A 1,234-nucleotide genomic window follows, 5' to 3' on the forward strand; every position below is an offset into this window, starting at 1 on the left:
TAGAGGTCTGCACAGGCTTTAAACTGAAGCCCGAACCCGACCCGAGCGGCACAGTTCAATTTAGAGCCCGAACCCGAAATCTTTTTTTTTTCGTTCCCCACAACAAATGGCCAATTAAAAAAAATACAAATGCTGTATTTCACGATTGCATGCAATGGTCAGGAAACAAATACATGTAAAGAAACAGAATCATTAAGGCTCGGCCAGTTCACAAGGCAAAAGAAAAAACACTTACCAGTTATGAAAGTTTATGAACATCAGGTGCAGCGGTCACATAAATTCTGCTGAGTTTTTGAATGGTTGTATACGACAAGACGATAATTCTTCCATCGTGCAAATTATGGTCATTTTCGTCAGTTAAGGCTAGTTAGCATTCGGCCTGCTTTAAATAAGACACAGAGATGCAGAGCGGTAAGATCGCATTTATTTGAATTAATTAATTATATCATTTATTTGAATTAGCGAGAGAGAGATGGATGAAAGTTGCGTGTGTGAACCTGCGTCTGCACGCCTCTCTCTACAAGCAATGAGGCTTAGTTCCTTCAAAAACAGCGATTTTGCAGAGAAATATAAAGTTGTGAGTCAGTAGACTGTCGAAGTTATTTTACTAATAAAAGTTTCCGTGCTGTGTTGTTGTTGTCGTGTGCACTAATGTGTGTGCATGCGTCTATGAAAGCAGCGTAGCCTAGGCTACTGCATATAATTTTAGTTTAGCTATAAGCCCGAGCCCAACCCGAAGCTATTCATTAAACATTAACCCGAAAAAGTATTTCGGGACCCGTCGGACTTGGGTCGGGTAGCAGACCTCTACATTGTGATTGGCCGAATACCTCAAGCGTGTGACGGAAATGTTACGCCCCTTACCATACTGTGATGCCCTGTCCGGCCGGAGCGACGAGACAAAAACATTAAAACCCATTACAAACAAGGCATTTGTTGCATCTAGTGGGGACATAATTATAATTATTATGATTATGATTTATACTGTTTTTACACGTTGCATCGTGCCACTTAAACATAAAACCATGTCTGCATTTGTGATCGGAGAAATGACAAACAAGTGCTACTCTACACTGCTCAAAACTCGCGTTTGAATCGTCAGTGGCAAATCCTTTAAATGAAAACTTACTTGCAGTCTGTGAGTCAGAACAGCCGGCATTGTAGTCTACTCTTCCAGGATCAGGAAACAGTCCTCCATAAAATGCGCTGCACACATCTGAATATTTGGGTTGAA

General features: G+C 41.1%; 1 protein-coding gene across 1 annotated transcript in view; it reads left to right on the forward strand.

The window, feature by feature from the left end:
- LOC107587353 (ATP synthase subunit g, mitochondrial-like) overlaps nucleotides 1–1,234 on the forward strand; it is a 7,870-nt gene that overhangs the window by 6,147 nt on the left and 489 nt on the right. The gene's annotated exons all lie outside the window — the stretch shown is intronic.

Source organism: Sinocyclocheilus grahami, unplaced genomic scaffold (assembly GCF_001515645.1).
Source record: "Sinocyclocheilus grahami isolate Dianchi unplaced genomic scaffold, SAMN03320097.WGS_v1.1 scaffold92.1, whole genome shotgun sequence".
Classification (NCBI taxonomy): domain Eukaryota; kingdom Metazoa; phylum Chordata; class Actinopteri; order Cypriniformes; family Cyprinidae; genus Sinocyclocheilus; species Sinocyclocheilus grahami.